Genomic DNA, 17,846 nt, shown 5'->3' with positions numbered 1-17,846 from the left:
AATAACACGCGCACATCCATAATAAAACGTGCCTTACACGGCTCCAGGGTGTGAATAAAGGCCTCCTGTAGCAAATCCATGCATTTTTGTAAGAAAAATATCCATATTTCAAACGTAATAAACACATGGATTCGTTACAGGAGGCCTTTATTCACGCCCCGGAGCCATGCGAGGCACATTTTATTATGGATGCGCTCGCTTTATTTGGCGTGTTTTGGACTGTGGAACAAAAACATAGAAACACCCACTGACTGCAATGATAATGCTTAGAAGTGCCAGGACAATTTTTAATGTAACTTCGATTGGATTCGTCTGAAAGAAGAAAGTCATATACACCTAGGATGCCTCAAGGGTGAGTAAAACAGAGGCTAATTTACATTTTTAGGTGAACTAACCCTTTAATAGCAAGAACTGGACCTTAACACAAAGTGTGGCCTATTTATTTATTTATTTTGGCCTATTCAAATATACAAAAGCTGTCTTAGTGGGAACTTTTCAAATACAGCAAAATCTAATTTTAACATTTCCAGCATTTTCCCTATATTTAATAAATCTGATTTTACGACATTGTTGTCCATTATAGCAACTTTTAACCTTATGGTTAAGTTTCTTAAAATGTTCGAAATTATGAAGAAATTCTCATCAGGTGCTCTCATCTAGAGCCAAAAGTTTTTATCAATTCCAGAAATGTGGACATTCTCCAAAAAGAGCATCTCTAGAGCATCTGACCTCATCAAACAAGACAATATCCACAGTCTATAATCTGCTGAAACTCAGTCCCAAGAGAGATTCTCTGGGAGCCAGACAGGGTCTATCATGAAAGCTCATTGGCCGGACCCTCCTTAGCCCCCATTTCACCGGCCTCCATGTAACTCATTCACACTGGACATGGGAGAGTTTCAAAGAATAGAAGTCAAGAACAAAGTTGAATGGGAGGAAGTCAATCCAGATAGTGAGAATCCCAGATGGTCAAATCAGCCAAATTGAAGGTAATTCTGATGCACATAATGGCTCCTCATAAGATGACTGGAGATAGAAGGTGTGCACAGCTGGGAATTGCCTTCTCTACTATTTTTAGCGATGATTTTAAAAATGGAGAGTAGTTGGATTCATAAATCATGTTTACAAACGTCATTGAAGGAAATTTTGAGCGCAAGTTAAAGGAACTATTTGAACATGAGTTCAGAATGGAATGTACTTTTATATTTGTTACTTTCTGTATTTACTGAATTAATGAGGCTTGGGGAGTGAACAATGTGTATCCGTGGGAAAGAGGAGTGTGTGAGTGTGTAAGCATGTGCATGTGTGAGTGTTCTTTAATGTAACTGCGAATGTGGTTGAAATCCACAAAGGGAAGATGTGTGTGTGTGTGTTAAATACGTGTGTGCCAGTCTCTAGAGACGTGCTGTTGTTCCTGCTGCTGAAGGAGTTGTGAACGCGGTGGGAAGGTCACCTGATCGGCGCCCTGGGGGCGACCCCGGTAGGCCGCCACTGCAGCATGTCCGGGAGGATCGAATGCAAGTGACAGGCGTGGGCTCCCATCACAAAAAGCTCTCTGTGGTTGTAGCGCAGGGGCCGAGGAAGTCAGCGATGCTCCTCTCCCTCCCTGGCCAAAGAGCCATGAGAACAACCCTGAGAGAGGATGGAGGAGAGAGATCTGGAGGAAAGCCATTACTTCCCCCGTCTACACTGTAGCGATGGCACATTCAGTTCATTTCAGTGAATCGGTTCTTTTGAGTAGTTTATTTTAATGAATCAGTTCAAAGAATCGATTCAGTGCTTCTTTAAAACGTTCCAATGAAGCCATCCACATGAAAATATCACAGATTTCTTTTCTGTTTTTCATTTATTGTAATTCAGTATGTCTCAGTTTAGTTTGTTGCAGCCTTGATTTAGCTTTTAGAAACATAATCTAGTTTGTTACACTCTTAAAAATAAAGGTGTTTCATGATGCCATAGAAGAACCTTTTTGTCTAAATGGTTCCATAAAGAATCTTGAACATCTGAAGAAACTTTCTGTTTCACAAAAGGTTCTTTGTGGCAAAAGAAGGTTTTTCAGATTATAAAAAGGTAAGAAAGAGATGGTTCTTCAAAGAACCTTTGACTGAATGGTTCTTTGTAGAACTAAAAATGGTTCTTCTGTGCCATATAGAATTATATATAGAATCTATTATAGAATCTATGGCATCGCTGTGAAGAACCTTTTAAGTGTAGTTATTTGATGTTTGTTTAGTTTACATCAGCTTTATTATTGCTAAAATAAAATGTTAATATTAGATGAAAAAAAAATACAAATTACAAGGAAAAATTTGAAATTAGTTTAAGTTGAAGCAATATCTTGGAAATAAATAATAATTAAAATTAAAATAATATAAAGCCAAATATTAATATTAGCACAGATATAAGGAATGTACAAATACTGTACATATATACTTTAAAATCTAAATTTTATATAATTTAGAATCATTATGAATTGCACATTTCTGAAAGAAGCAGTTAAATTGAGTAAATTGTAAACCTGGATCATTACGAGATTAACTTATTCTTGTTAGACTACATCAGCAAATCCTTAACAGTTTCGAAACAGTGTTATTATGTACTATATTATTTGTTAGTATTTTGAATTAGTTTTTATTTTTATATTTTCATTTTCAGCTTAAGGTTTAGATTTTTTGTAATTTAGTAATCTTTTCAATATTTATATTTAGTAATAAAAAAGTACTTTTTTTATACTTTTAGTACTTAAATCTTTGTTTATGTTTAGGTTTTTCATTGAATATTTATATTTTGTCTCATTTCAGTTGATTAAAAGATTTTTAATAATTTTAGTTTAGTAACAATAACAACATGGTTTTCAGAGAACCACTCTAACTGATTCTTGGGTGAATCATTCAGACTCATTATTCTAACTGGTTCAACTGTTTCATTGAAAAGATTCGACTCAAACAAACAATTCATTCACGAATCGAATATTATTCTCTCCCTTCCTGTCACCAGACACACTTAACCCTGCAGGTGCCCTGCCTCTTTTCTCTCTTTCTCTCCATCTCTTGTTATTTCTCTCTAGCCACTCACAGCTCAAGTCCCACTCGTCTCATGTCTCTCCATCCTCTGTTCACCTTTCCCATCTCTCCCACTTACTTTCAATCTTATTTTCATGCAGTTCAGAGATGAGATGAGATGAGAACAAGCTGTGAGGGAGGTCTGCGGAGTGTGTACGTGCTGAGGAGTGTGTTTGGGGGAGGTGGTTGGAGAGATTAAAGAAAGGGAGAGCTTGTGTGAGACAGAAAGAGAGAGGTTTTGTCTGTGCGGCGGGAAAGCACACAGAGCGCTGTGTGTGTGAGAGAGGAGGACTTCACAGAGATAGTGAGTGTGTGAACATCACAGAGATGGGACATTAGAGTGTTTGACCACTTGTGTGTGTGTGTGTGTGTGTGTGTGTGTGTGTGTGTGTGTGTGTGTGTGTGGAAAAATTGTAAGTGTTAAAGAGTTGAGGGAAGTATCAAAGCAAAAATGAGTGAAAAAAACATTTTATATCCTTCCTTCACAGACAGAGATTAGTGAGCTGCCTTGATGTCTACTGCGTACATAGACAGATGTGTTTGAGACCTGTTTCACTCAGCACATGTAAGCAGTGCATTTTTATTTCAGCAGCATGTGGTAAAATGTGTGTGTTTATATATGAAATATTTAATGAATATATATAGTATATAACCCGAATTCCGGAAATGTTGGGCCGTTTTTTAAATTTGAATAAAATGAAAACTAAAAGAATTTAAAATCACATGAGCCAATATTTTATTCACAACAACAATATTTGTATCACATAACAAATGATTAAACTATGAAATTTTACAATTTTGTGCACAAAATGAGTTCATTTCAAATTTGATGCCTGCTACAGTTTCTGGAGTTTTGGAGTTTTGGTGTTGGAATTTGGTCCCATTCTTGCCTGATATAGGTTTCCAGCTGCGGAAGAGTTCGTGGTCGTCTTTGACATAAGCCCGAACAAGAAGAGTGTTTGGTTCACATTTTGAATGGAGGTGATGTTGTGGCCCTACTCCCGACAGGTTTTGGGAAAAGTTTAATTTATCAACTGTTACCAATCGTCAGCGAAAAACTGGGGAGGCCAAAGTCTGGCAAGGCGATAATTGTGGATGTGTAGATTTACTTCACATAATCTGCAAAAGTCGTTCACAGCCATCTTCACTCCGGTAAAACAATGGTTTTGTTTTTGCCGCATACCTGTGTTTACAGTGGAAGTTCGAGGCAGCTGAGCCGGCGAATAACATACGTTATAACCAACCGTTATGTGATTGGCTTACGGGTACACCAATGATTTTAAACTTCAGACAAGCGCCCGCCCACGAGAAAGTAAACGCTTGTCAATTATACCCTTCCAGACTCTGTCTACGAAGCAAAGCAAAGTAGCAGAGTTTGGTGTTACCAGGCTAGAAATACACAAGACCTTCCCTGAAATAGACGTCATCTAGAGGGGAGCATATGTTGCTCTAAAACCTTTATATACCTTTCAGCATTCCATTTGGCGTGACATGCAAAACATGCAAGCTGCCCATACCGTATGCACTTATGCATCAGAGATGCTGGCTTTTGAACTGAACACTGATAACACGCTGGAAGGTCTCCCTGTTCTTTAGCCTGGAGGACACGGCATCCGTGATTTCTAACAAGAATGTCAAATTTGGACTCGTCTGACCGTAGAACACTTTTCCACTTTGAAACAGTCAAACATGTTCACATATGGCTTCTTTTTTGATAGAGCTTTAGTTGGCATCTGCAGATGGTACGGCAGATTGTGTTTACCGACAGTGGTTTTTGGAAGTATTCCTGGGCCCATTTAGTAATGTCGATGACAGAATCATGCCGATGAGTGATGCAGTGTCGTCTGAGGGCCCGAAGACCACGGGCATCCAAAAAAGGTCTTCGGCCTTGTCCCTTACACACAGAGATTTCTCCAGTTTCTCTGAATCTTTTGATGATGTTATGCACTGTAGATGATGAGATTTGCAAAGCCTTTGCAATTTGACGTTGAGAAACGTTGTTTTTAAAGTATTACACAATCTTTTTATGCACACCATCTTTACTTCTGAGAGGCTCTGCCTCTCTAAGACATCCCTTTTATAGCTAATCACGTTACAGACCTGGGGCCGGTTGCATAAACTGTTTAGACTAGTCTTAAAAAGTTAGTCACCTAATTTTTTCTCTTCAAGACTGGTCATAACTTTTTTAATTAATTTATGAAAAGGTAGATTGTTCTTATTTGTATTGGAAAAGTAAGACTGATTACCCCTTGGCAACTGCTATTTGGTCAAACTAGGTGTTAAGACACAGTCTTAACATGGTGGCTAAGTTTATGCAACTGGCCCCTGATGTCAATTAACTTAATTAGTTGCTAGATGTTCTCCCAGCTGAATCTTTTCAAAATGTCTTGCTTTTTTCAGCCCTTTGTTGCCCCTGTGCCAAATTTTTTGAGACCTGTAGCAGGCATCAAATTTGAAATATGGTCATTTAGTGGATAAAAATGTAACATTTCTCTGTTTAAACATTTGTTATGTTCTCTATGTTCTATTGTGAATAGAATATTGGCTCATGTGATTTGAAAGTCTTTTAGTTTTCATTTTATTCAAATTTAAAAAACGTCCCGACATTTCCGGAATTCAGATTGTATAATTGAGCACCAAATCAGCATATTAGAATGATTTCTTAAGGATCATGCATGTGACACTAAAAACTGGAGTAACGATGCTGAAAATTCAGCTTTGCCACCACAGAAATAAATTACATTTTAACATATATTCAAATAGAAAACACTTATATTTTAAATGAAATTTCACACTATTACTAAATTTCACACTATTACGTTTTAAAGGAAACCGCCAGCTGGTCACCCAATTACCACTGATAGGCGGTAACCCTCAGCAAATCAGCGGCGATCTGAAACTCAAAAAGAAAACATCCAGCAGAATACAAATTATATATAAAAAAACAAACATCATAACGTAACACCCCCACCGCTAAAAATGAACACAAGGTTAATTAATCAGGTTAAACCGCACGAGATAAAGTATCAGCCAAAATGTTCTCTGTTCCTTTCTTGTAGCGAATTTCTAGATTAAACTCTTGTATGATTAGTGCCCAACGCATAATGCGTTGATTAGAGTTACGCATATGAGACAGAAAAACCAAGGGGTTATGATCTGTAAATACTACAAGAGGTAATGAACTTGACCCCACATACACTTCAAAATATTGTAGCGCAAGCAGCAACGCCAAAGCTTCTTTCTCAATTGTGCTATAATTCAACTGATGCTTCAAAAATTTTCGCGAGAAGATCACAGGGTGATCAATTCCATGCACGTCCTCCTGTAGGAGAACGGCACCAGCACCAGTAGCGCTAGCATCCACTTCCAGCTTCAACGACGTCGAAAAATTAGGAGCAGAGAGTACTGGCGTACTGCACAATAGTGATTTAACAGACTCAAAAGCTCGTTGACATTCATCAGAAAGCAAGTTGGTCAAAGGTAACACCACATCAGAGTAATTTTTGCAGAATCCTTGATAATAACCGGCCATTCCGAGGAAACGTCTCAGCTGTCGTTTAGTCGTCGGGACAGGAAACTGTACAATAGCCTGCACTTTAGCAGCAATAGGACGAACTTCACCCTGACCGACATGCTTGCCTAGATACATCACAGTAGCCCTTCCGAACTCGCATTTCATGTCAGCGAAAAGGCTTGCAGACGGTCAAACACTATGCGAAGGGTTTTTAAATGTTCGTTCCATTCAGCAGAGTACACTACAATGTCGTCTAAATACACGTCACAGTTAGGAATGCCTGCCAGCACCCTATTCATCAGACGCTGAAACGTAGCTGGAGCGTTTCATAATCCGAACGCCATGACAGTGTACTGTAGCAGGTTATTAGGAGTAACAAAAGCGGAGATTTCCGCTGCGCGAGAAGTCAAGGGCACCTGCCAGTATCCCTTGAGTAAATCTAGCTTCGAGACAAAAGTAGCTGACCCCACCCGGTCAACACAATCCTCCATACGAGGCAGAGGGAAGGAATCGGGCTTCGTAATTGCATTGATTTCCTATAATCGGTGCAGAAACGGGCAGTACCATCACTTTTCGGAACGATAATACAGGGGGAACTCCAAGCACTGAAGCTCGGGACAGCCAACCCGTTTTCAAGCATGTACTTCACCTCATCCCGCATTATCTGACATTTAGTCGGGTTCACTCTATAAGCGTGCTGCTTAATTGGTGGATGGTCTCCCACATCGATGTCATGACACACTGCAGTCGTTCTAGTTGGTACATCAGAGAACAAAGTCAAATATGTTTGGATTAACTGACAAATATCTGCTCGAGGGGCTTCGGACAGATATAACAGATGGGACTTCAAATCCTTAAGCACCAAACGAGCACCAGTAACAGAACCACTTCGCATGGTTAGCCCATCTGTTTCAGGGTCGTCAGGAACAGGTGCAGAAACAACAGACACAGGTACAGCTAGGGCAACAGAACATTTAATTTCACGGTCACGTGGAACATATAACTTCAGCATATTTATGTGACAGACACGAGTTTTCCTCTTACGGTCAGGTGTACGTATTACATAATCGGTTTCACTAAGTTTGGCATCAATCACATACGGCCCAGAGAACTTCTCCTGCAAGGCCGATCCGGAGACAGGAAGCAACACCAAGACCATGTCGCCCTGGTTGAAAGAACGTGCAACAGCCTTTTTGTCAAATCGGGTTTTCATCTTTACTTGAACAGATGCCATAGAAGCACGAGCCAATTCACACACACGATGTAAGCGTTCACGAAATGAACTAACATAGTCCAAAATATTGGTGACATGACTGGATTCACAACCCATCATTTTTTCTTTCAACAACTTGAAACCCCCCTTACCGTGTGACCGAAAACTAATTCAGCAGGGCTGAATCCGAGAGACTCTTGCTGAGTTTCACGCACAGCAAACAACAATAGGTGTAAACCCTCATCCCATTCTTTTTCTGATTGAGCACAAAAAGTACGCAACATTGACTTTAAAGTTTGGTGAAACCGTTCCAACGTGCCCTGTGATTCTGGATGATATGCGCTAGAGACTTCATGTTTTATATTGAGCTGTGATAACACTTGTTTAAATAACCGAGACATAAAATTTGTGCCCTGGTCGGTCTGCACAACCTTTGGTAAACCAAAGGTAGAAAAGAATTTCGTTAAAGCTTGCAGAACTCCCTTAGTTTTTATGGTGCGTAGCGGCACAGTTTCCGGGAAACGAGTATTAGAGCACATCATAGTCAATATGAACTTATATCCGGATATAGTCCGTGGCAAAGGACCAACACAGTCTAGTATCACCCGCTCAAACGCCTCACCAACAACAGGAATGGGGCAAAGAGGCGCTGGAGAAATCGACTGATTTGGCTTGCCCACAATCTGACAAGTATGGCACGACCGGCAATATCTCACAACATCAGATCTTAAACCAGGCCAAAAAAAAATAGTTTCTCAAACACATCTTCCTTTTTCACAACAGCAGTTCGGCAACGGGCTAGAGAATTGTCATGTTTTTGTGCGCTCGCTAAAGTAGCTCTATCAATAGTCAAAGACAGATCAATTTCAGCACTAGGTACGGTGGACAGTGACTCAGAGCGCCCGCATTCTACCTTTTCAGGGAACTCTTGGCAAACATCAGCGCTGTCAGGGGAAGCTAGGAAGCTGTCTGAGAGGTCAACCACGTCAGTATATAATTACGTGACTGCGCCCGCGTGACCGCACATGCAGGAAATACAGAAGTTAGGTTTGAAACTGACTCTACAACATTTTGGGGTTCAAAAAATGGATGCTCAACTAATTCAGGAAATGGCAGTACCTTCTCACCTGCCAGATCGTTACCGAGAATCAAATCAACTCCTTTAATAGGCAGTTGCGAACGAACAACAATTTTAACAAATCCGGAAACGAGATCGGATCGAATATTTACGTAATGTAAAGGAACTCTGACTATTCCTAATTCAATCCCTTGAACCAGCACATCAGAACCACAATACGAATCCCTAGTAAATGGTAAGACACTACCAAGCACAAAAGATTGGGCCAACCCAGTATCTCGGAGAATACGAATGGGAATTTTATCTCTCTACTGTCCAGTAAGAAAAACTGCTCCGCTAAAAACAAACGGGTCATATCCGGAATCAATTCCTTGTTCCTCAAAACTAACTGGCGGACTCGTAACACGAACAAATCCAACACTCTTCGGCGCCTGCCGTCTCGAAGACGGGTTTTTCCTTTTCAAAACTGGACATCCAGCGATGAGGTGACCAACCTCGTGACAATAAAAACAGTTGGTATCACAGTTTTTACGGTTTTCGAGTTTTTTTCAGCTCCAACTTGAGAAGATTCACGGCGCACCTACGCAACAAAAACATTTTTATAGGTCAACACAAATTCGTCAGCTGAAACAGCGGCTTGTGCAAGCGTGTTTACTTTTTGCTCATTTAAATGTACCACAATCTTATCTGGCAACATGTTCTTAAAATCTTCCAATAACACAAGTTCACGGAGTTGCTCGAAGTCATTTACCTTGCTGGACTGACACCATTTATCAAAAAGAGTTCCTTCTCGCGGGCAAACTCAACGAAAGTCTGGTTGGCGGTTTTTAAATGACCACGGAATTTTTGACGATAAGCTTCGGGAACAAGCTCATAGGCTCTAAGAACTGAGGCCTTCAAAATATCATAGTTTAAACTATCCTCGATGGACAAAGCTGCAGAAACTTCCTGAGCTTTACCTGTCAGTCTGCATTGCAACAAGAGCGCCCATATCTTTCTTGGCCAATGCAAAGCGACAGCTATCCGCTCAAACGCACTGAAATAAGAGTCAATCTCAGTTTCCCTAAAAATAGGAACCAAACGAATCTGCCTGCTGATATCAACCTCACCCGTACCTGGAGAGTGTGGAGCAGGAGAAACCACAGGAGGAACACTAGGGACAGACGCTATTGGGGCTTGTAATCCACTCACCGGTCTAGGTGAAACGCGACTAGACTCATGTATCATGTTCTTGCTGTTTAACTCGCAAATCAAGCTCTTTAAGTCGTATCGCCAATTTCAGATCTGCAGTGTTTAGACCTACCAGTGGATTCGGATCTACCGTCGGAAATTGAGCTGAAGCCTCTGCTACATCTCCGTCCGTCACAACAACAGCGTCGACATCCCTTGACTTCGGTTCCCTTATCAAAACCCCCGCCGCCACCAAATTCTCCCGCACCACATCTCTTATTACTTGTTTAGTGTCCGCCTTAGATATGGTTATATCATAATAACCTGCGACAAGGATTAAATCAGATTTACGACATGTATTTAACGCCTCTACAGTAGGAGATTGTTTAAATTCCTCGATACTAAACTCCATGGCTACACTATTACTCCCCCTTTCACAAGTAAAAACCGCCAACTAAACTACAAAATTCTCACCAACAAGGTAAATCATACTTAGGAATGAATTAGATGAAATGAAACGGTCAAACGGACGAGCCCCCATTTTATTACGTCCGCTAGGGGTATGTCGCAATAAATAAATAAAACGAACCAAAAGACTTCCGGCAGGCCGTCAGACCAAAAAGAACCCAAACAAAATCACAATAAATAAGGTCAATTTATTGTAAGTTACAAAAGGGGAAAACCACCAATAAATAGTAGCCCTCCTTAAGGGACCCACGGTCCAACCAAAGATAACATTTAAACAATACAATATCAAAGAAAATAAATAAAGAGAGAAAACAAGGAATCAGATGGTATTTTTCGTCAGAGAGACCCAAGGCCAAAATAACAAACAAAACCAAGCTAATAAAGTAAAACAACAATATAAATAACCTACCACAAAGAAAAGAAAAATAAATACAATCAACCTAACTACTCTTAACATAAACATCACAAAAAGGAGATCTAAACAAAAAGGCAGGTCTCTCCTACATTTCTACCGTATTCCAAACTAAACCAACGATCAAATAAAACACTCAACAAAACACAATTTTGGTCTGGCGGCTAGCAGGAAGCCTGGAGCAGTGTGACCGGCCCAAAGTCACACCGAACACCTTCTGATGATCGGAAGAGGCGTTTTAAAGGAAACCGCCAGCTGGTCACCCAATTACCACTGATAGGCGGCAACCCTCAGCAAATCAGCGGCGATCTGAAACTCAAAAAGAAAACATCCAGCAGAATACAAATTATATATATAAAAAAACAAACATCATAACGTAACAATTACTGTCTAAATATAGTAAATATATTGTATACTGTCAGATGTAAAGTCAAATTATGAGATAGTTGCAGCTGCGACATTGTGACTATATTTTTCCATTTTATGTAATTTCGGTAAAACTTTACAATAAGGTTCATTAGTTAAACATTAGTTAATGTATTAACTAACATGAACTAACCATGAGCAATACATTCGTTACTGTATTTACTAATCTTCGCTAACGTTAGTTAATAAAAATACAGATGTTCATTGTTAGTTCACAGTGCATTAACTAATGTTAACAAGATTTTAATAATGTATTAGTAAATGTTGAAATTAACATTAACAAAGATTAATAAACACTGTATAAGTGCAGATTATTATTATTTCATGTTAACTAATGTAGTTAACTAATGAACCTTATTGTAAAGTGTTACCGTAATTTCTTATTCAACTTCACCAAGGCTACTGAAAAAATATGCACTTTTACAATTAAATAATAATAATAAATAAATAAACACAAACAAACAAACCAAGCCAGGGACATTACCTCAGCAAGCAGTTGAATTATGTTAAAGTTCACTCTCTGACACAGGTGCACAAATTCTTTCATTTTTCTAATACTTAATCAAAGGGACAGTTCACCCGAAATGAAAATTCTGTCATCATTTACTCACCCTCACGTTGCTTCAAACCTGCATGAGTTGCTTTCTTCTGTTGAACACAAAAGAAGATATTTTAAAGAATGTTGGGAATAAACAGTTGCCGATAGCCATTGACTTCCTTACCAGCAACTTTTTGGTTACTAACACTCTTTAAAATATATTCTTTTAACTCTTCTAAAGAAACCCATACAGGTTTGGAGCAGAACGGGGGTGAGTAAATGATGACAGAATTTCCATTTTGGAGTGAACTTTCCCTTTAAATGAGCCTAACAACTGAAAATCAGTGGGAAAAAAACGGTTAAGGATCTGCTGGCTTTAGCTTGTTAGTTTCCTTGTTGTGTGGTCAGTGGTCTTTCCTAAATCAGTTGTTCAAAATGTTCAAATTGTTTGTGTCTTCAAGCTACAGAGCAAAGGACACAAACAAAGTCTAAACACATGGTTATCAGAAACTGATACCTTAATTTAATCTTAATCTCACTGTCTGTTACATACACCATATATTTTATAGCATCCAAAAGAAGAGAACAATGAGTTAACATATAACAACAAAATATCCACTGTGATGTTTCTGGCATATACCATATCTTCCATTTGGCTTTCCAAGTATACCTCTGCAGTGATGATTTTCATTAGGCGAAAAAAAAAAAAGAGTTTGACTAACCTCCCACAACTTTTCCTCTTGGTTTGTAAAATGAATAGCTCTCTTTCATAAGACCACGTACAATTATCCAGAGGAGTTAACATACTAAACCACAAAGATTTCTCAATGTTTGCATTGTGTGCAATTAAATCAGTGTTTGAAATAATCCAGAGATGAGTCAATCATTTTCATTTGAAGCATTTGAGCATCATCTTTGTGTTGAATGCCTTGTGGCAATGTGAGACGTGGGTTGAATATGTAGGTAATGCTGGAGGAAAAAATCTTAACAGGGTTTGTTGTCCTTTGCGTTAATGCTCCATTGCAAGTTACTGTATACACTGAAAATCTGGACTGACTTTATGGTCTAAAAATACTATGCAAGTAATCGTAGTTACTGTTATGCTGAGGCAAGGGAATTAATAAAGTCATTTAATAAAGAAGAAACACTACTGTATAAATACATGATTATAATAATTATTATACATATTAATACAAAAAATATGGATTATTATTTATCGTAAATATAATTATCAATTCATCATTTATAATTATTATTGGTATATATAATTTTATTTTACTTATTTTTATTTATTAATGTAATTTCTTTAATATTACATTTTATATACAAATTTGTCATTAAAAATGCAATTATAAAAATAAAATGTGATATTATTAATATTATTAAATGTATTAAATTACATTTTCTAAGACAGAAAAATAAAGATTGTGTTGCTCTCTTATTGCGCCTATATTTGACTGTTTTTTATTTATTTGTATTAATAATTATTTAATTGATATTTTATTTGAATGCATTTTAATTAATTAATTAATTAATACATTTTAATTTAATTAATTAATGAAATTAATTGTAGTGCATAAGGAAAAAGTGATGTAATATGTATAACTTTACGTTCAAAGTCATTGGGGTATGTGGGCTGTCGTAATCATTTGACAGCTCGCAATAAGACACACTTTTTTATTTTTAAGTGCCTCTAAACATTTGCCACATTGTTGTAAGAATGCATTACATAAAGTTCAAGCATTCAAACACTCCAAATGCATCGAATAACTAAGATATATCATATCTGCATCAGATGTGCATGAGATTCCAGCTGGTAGTTGTTACTGTGTATAGAAGCAGAGTCATTTGTTCGTTGTCTCCCACCCCACCCAAAATCTGCAGCACTCCAGTATTATTTCATCTGGTGAACCTGCAAGGGAAAAGACCCAGCCCTTCTCTGATAAGAGATAAGTGACAAGCAGAAATGTGTCGACGGTAGATTAATCTGGGTATTTTTTGAAACGCACTGAATGCCCAGCAACCAGACACGCTGGCCTGCAAGACCAGAGCTCTTAAGACCGATCAGGAAATGACTGCTGTGGTTGTTATGCTTTCTACTTGTCAAGGGCCTATTATCCCAGCACGAACATTTAGTCTTATTAGTAGCCCCTCGTATGTTTGAGGACAAGGGGCTACTCCCAGTGGGATGTCTGGTCAGAAAATACAACATGTTAAGTAACTTCAGGAAAACACTCAATCATTCAACACATTCAACTTGACCGAAAAAATTCTGATTACTAAGGGGGAAAACATTGAGGACCTGTGCCAATTCACTTGCGCTGAGACATGGGAAAATGGTTCGAGAAGTTGGCCACTGACTGGATCATCATAGTATGGCACATTCAGTATCCCACAGACCAATGGCAGGATGGTAATTCAATTAAGGCATGAAGGCTGTCTCCCATACAGAGATTCAGTATTGTTCGAAAAGATGAAAGTCGCCAATATCCGCCACTTCTCATGCTTCTTATTTTAGATGTGATGGGAATCAGAGAGATGTGACATTTATGAAGGTCTTCTTTCATATGGGATACTTTCCCAGACCCAGGAACTGTGACTGGCAGAAATTCTGCATGTCTGTCCATTAACCTTATCGTTCTTTATGTAGACCATCAATTCAAAGCTCCACAATACTTATTTTATTTTGATCTTGTGGTTGTTCTTTGAGAAAAATTACAGGAATAGTTCACCCAAAGATGAAGATTTGCTGAAAATGTACTCACCCTTGGGCCATCCGAGATGTAGATGAGTTAGTTTTTTTTGTCAGAACAGATTATCAGAACATCACTTGCTCACCGATGGATCCTCTGCAGTGAATGGGTGCCGTCAGAATGAGAGTCCAAACAGCTGATAAAAACATCACAATAATCCACAAGTAATCCACAAGACTCCAGTCCACCAATTAACGTCTTGTGAAGTGAAAATGCCTTGTGAAGAAACAAAGCCATCATTAAGGCATTTAACTTTAAATAAAAAAATAAAATACAAGTTCATAATCCAGAATAACGATTCCACTAGTGAAAAAGTCTATCCCCTGTTGTCCTATCACATCAAAATTCACCGACAGGTTTGTTTAGAACATTCTTGGATGTAAACGGTGCTTGATCTGTGCATATTTCTCTCCTGATTCAGACAAGTGAACTTTTTCACTGGAGAAAGGAATATTATGGACTCCTATTTTAGCCAGAAGCAACAGTTTGACGTTAAAATGTCTTTTAACTTGGGTTTGTTTATTACAAACAAACAGCTTTTCTATTCACAAGATATTAACCAATAGCCTGGAGTTGTGTGTATTACTTGTGAATTATTATGACGCTTTTATCAGCTGTTTGGACTCTCATTCTGACGGCACCCATTCACTGCAAATGATTCGGTGGTGAGCGAGTGACGTAATGCTAAATTTCTCTAAATCTCTTCTGATGAAAAAAAACAAACTCTACATCTTGGATGGTCTGATGGTGAGTAAATTTACAGCAAATGTTCATTTTTGGGTGAACTGTTCCTTTAAATTGGAATAAATGCAATATGAGGCCATGCAAACCCTGGAAATGTGCATCAAGTTGAGCTCAAATTGCGCTCTTTTTAAGCATCTTGTGATATGAATCTGTCAAGGCAACAAAAACCTCATCATAATTTTAAACAAAAACATTTCCCCGCTTGAGTTAACATCTGCAGCCAACTCTTTGAAAAGCGCACACCACTGCCTGTGACAGTAGACTGGTTTGACAGCACCGCGCATGGGTGAGGAGAGGGCTAGCTGCAGGTGGCACTACGTGCTGCCAGAATCAATTTCACTGTCAGTGCGGAGCAGTGTGAGTACTGGAGGATGCCAAATTGGCAGAGCCCGAGCTCTCCGCGAAGGAAGCTCTGGTGTGGGCAAGATCCCGGTTCAAAGCAGAGGTGCCCTGAAGGCCTCACACTAGCTTTCTCCAGCTCTGGTAGCTTGCATCCACAGGTACTTACTCCCAACCATCCGCAGAGAGCTGTGTAATCTGCCAAGAGCTGATGTTTTGTCTCTGGTAGGGCACTTGGCGCACAATTACAGGGAAGGCACTTCATGAAAGCATGTCACGTTCACCACTCCTGAAGGCTTTTAAGGTGAAGTGTAGGCAGAAGAACCATAACTTGTGTTAAAGTTGCACACTCATTTCATGTGTGGTTTGGAAAAATAAACAATTTCAGACAGCTATATAAGAAACTTGTTTTGCTTGAGCACAGTACTGAGAATCCGGGAAGCTGGAAAGTTGTTGATAATTACAGATGTAAGGCACTGAACAGTCAGAGTATGTTTTTGCTTCTGTAGGATTGATGATTTGTTATTTTAGAATGTAAAAAGTACAAAGCTGCTCTAAATTATATATATATACAGGTGCATCTCAATAAATTAGAATGTCGTGGAAAAGTTCATTTATTTCAGTAATTCAACTCAAATTGTGAAACTCGTGTATTGAGTATTGACTACATATACAGTAAATGAACATACTTTCCAGAAGGCCAACAATTCACTAAAAATGTTTTTTTTATTGGTCTTATGAAGTATTCTAATTTGTTGAGATGGTGAATTGGTGGGTTTTTGTTAAATGTGAGCCAAAATCATCACAATTAAAAGAACCAAAGACTTAAACTACTTCAGTCTGTGTGCATTGAATTTATTCAATGCAAGTTTCACAATTTGAGTTGAATTACTGAAATAAATGAACTTTTCCACGACATTCTAATTTATTGAGATGCACCTGTATAATGTGTGTGTTTAATTTGTGTATAAATTAATTTTTTAATTTCTACAATAAACACATGAACAGACACACAATATAATACAAAATAACATATAATTTTTATAAATTTTTAAATTTAAATTTGTATTTTATAAATGTATGTATGTATGTTATGTAATTTTTATATAAAATACATAAATAAAAAATAATAAAAAATCTCATTAAAAATCACTTTGTTATAATATGTATATACTACAAATTTATCATTGTTAATAGAGAATGATTTTTTCCAGGTGGTATAGTTAGGCAAAAACTTTAAAAATGTCCTGATTTAAAAAAATAAATTAAAAAAAAGAATTAAATTGTTGAAGTTTGTTTTGTGCATTTTTACATGTCAGTGTTTTATTAAACATTTATGTATAAATTGAATAATTAGCACATGACTGTCTTTATGTTCAAACAAAACGTCCAGAGCAACATCATCGCTGCAGTCTCGTTCGGGAACTCTGTGTGAAAACAATCCTAACGGATATCTGTTTTTAAACGAGCCTGTTGATGGAGGAGGAGGCGATGAGATCAACACGTAATTATAATCAGCATTAGCTCGCTCCTCTGCTGCCGGCCAGCCTAATTGTGTTGTGTTGGACGTGCCGCCTTGCGCCTTCGAACAAGCACCAACAATCATGTTACCACAGAAACACAGAGCCTGCAGATGCCATGGGGCTTCCTCAAAGTCCTCGTTCCCACTGTTAAATATTAAACAGGTGGTGGGAACATATGCTCACCTGCTCCCCGGTCATGTGATCATTAGTTATGAGCAAACCACCAGATCGGGGACTTTGTGGTTAGTGCAGTTTATGTTTAGTGAGCCTTGTGGTTAAAAATAATTTATTCACCATGAGTTAATGTGCAGGTGGTTTAAACATCCAAGTAATAGAATGTACAATTTTTTTTTTTTTTTTTTTTGCAGTTCCAGTTTTGTCCATTTCAGTAAATAAACAATAATATTTAATCAAACGTCATTATCCAACCTCTGAACTCTTACAGCTGATACATATTGTTTTAGCATTTCAAGACATGATACTAAAACAAAGTCCTGTAAAAATGTTGAGAATTAAATTTTAAGTTTTAATGGGAGAACAATGAAAAAAAATAACAAACAAACAAAAATGTATTTACTGTACCTTAAACTGTGAAAATTGTATTCA

The sequence above is a fragment of the Onychostoma macrolepis genome, chromosome 20 (assembly GCF_012432095.1).
Source record: "Onychostoma macrolepis isolate SWU-2019 chromosome 20, ASM1243209v1, whole genome shotgun sequence".
Lineage (NCBI taxonomy): Eukaryota > Metazoa > Chordata > Actinopteri > Cypriniformes > Cyprinidae > Onychostoma > Onychostoma macrolepis.
This window is presented reverse-complemented; position numbering follows the sequence as displayed.